This window comes from Amphimedon queenslandica, unplaced genomic scaffold (assembly GCF_000090795.2).
Source record: "Amphimedon queenslandica unplaced genomic scaffold, v1.1 AMPQUscaffold_5281_Cont22746, whole genome shotgun sequence".
Taxonomy (NCBI): Eukaryota; Metazoa; Porifera; class Demospongiae; order Haplosclerida; family Niphatidae; genus Amphimedon; species Amphimedon queenslandica.
Window position 1 is genome coordinate 1 of NW_003554413.1, and position 1654 is coordinate 1654.

Sequence of the window (1654 nt, forward strand, 5' to 3'; positions counted from 1 at the left end):
TATATTGGCTCATCAGTTGATCTATTAATAATAATAATAATAATAATAATAATAATAATAATAATAATATTTTATATAACTGACTGTGCTTCTTGTACTGTAGCATACATGTATGTTGGACTATCCTTCATTGATAGATCATCAGCAGTACTGTATATGTGTGGGTGTGTATAATATGAACACAATCTGATAATCAGTAGTTTAACTAACTTTGTAGTATAAGCTGGACTGCATTCCATTTCAATCTCCTTATCTGGTTTTCTATGGAATTGTAAACTACTACAAATTTTAACATTAATTATAGCAAAAACATGTACCTCTTTTGCTTGATATTAGCTCTTTTTATATACACAACCAGTACCAGTATAATGATTATAGATACAGCCAATAGTGATGCTAATGCTGTCACACTAACTATCCATCCAGTAATAGTTCCTCCATTTTTCACTAATACAGTAGTTGACACTGTAGTCAATGCATGGGCGGTTGCAGAAATTTGGTTTGACCTGGGCATCAATAATTAGTGGGTGTGGAGTGGGTGTGGTTCCATACAATTTTGCAAGGAAAATGGACAATACTGATCTATAACTTCATTGAGATGATTTCTTAGCATAAAACAACAAAGAAGCCTGTTGAACTACCACAGTTTACACTGGATGCCCACACCAGAATCATGAATATAATTATTGGTCAAAAAGTCAACCTGGGCATTGCCCCCTAATGCCCAGGCCTGCAACCGCCTATGAGTCAATGGAGTAGTCAATGCAGTAGTCGTGGTAGTTGTCTCAGTAGAATATGAAACTAAAAACATAAACTGATTAATGCATGTATTAATAGTGATATGTTTACTAATATTGCTTTTATATAAACTGACCAATTATTTTACTTGTTGATGATGCTAAAATAGTGGCCAATGTGAGATCAGTAGCAATGCTTGGTTCTGTAAATATTTTTTAAAGTAATAAAGTTTATTTAAAATTTTACTTGATTCATCAGGAGTTGATTGTATTTCTTGTCTAGCTGGTCCATTCATATTATAATTATAAGGTATTATACTCACAGTATAGTTAGTATATAGTATTAATCCTGTGAGATTATACATTCTGTTGTCTCCTCCAGTGATATTAACAGTATAACTAGTGTTTGAAGTGATGTTAGTGTATGTGAGGTAGTATCCAGTGATTGGTCCATTCCTTCCATTGCAAGGTACTTCATCCCATGAGACAGTCATTGACACTGACTCTACTGATGAGAATATAATATCACCCACTGGTGCAGTAGGGGCTATAGAGAAAGGACTAATAATAAATTTCAATAATTCTTCACTGACTTACCAGTTGAGAGTGTAGTAACAAGATAATTAGTAATCAAATAAGCTAACTCAGCTCCATATACTCCACTAAGATCAAAGCCACATTGACTGTAAGGAGGTATACCAGTTGAAGTATGTGGTGATGAAACTGATGTTTCACTATTACTAGTGACTGATGATTCACATACTCTCCTACATCTCCTATTAATATTATAACTAATTGGTACTACAGCAGTTGGTGGACTCCATGTTAATATAATGGAAGTACTTGTCATTACAGTACTCGTTAAATCATTAACCACTGGATCACCTAAATAATATATTATACATAAATTATTTTAA

General features: G+C 33.1%; 1 long non-coding RNA gene across 1 annotated transcript; it reads right to left on the bottom strand.

Moving 5' to 3' along the window:
- Positions 1 to 770: 770 nt before the first annotated feature.
- On the bottom strand, positions 771 to 1018 carry LOC109592427 (uncharacterized). The gene is made up of 3 exons (XR_002190345.1): positions 985 to 1018; positions 875 to 940; positions 771 to 801 (listed from the first exon to the last, which is right to left on the bottom strand). It is a non-coding gene; the product is annotated as an uncharacterized LOC109592427 (long non-coding RNA).
- Positions 1019 to 1654: the final 636 nt, after the last annotated feature.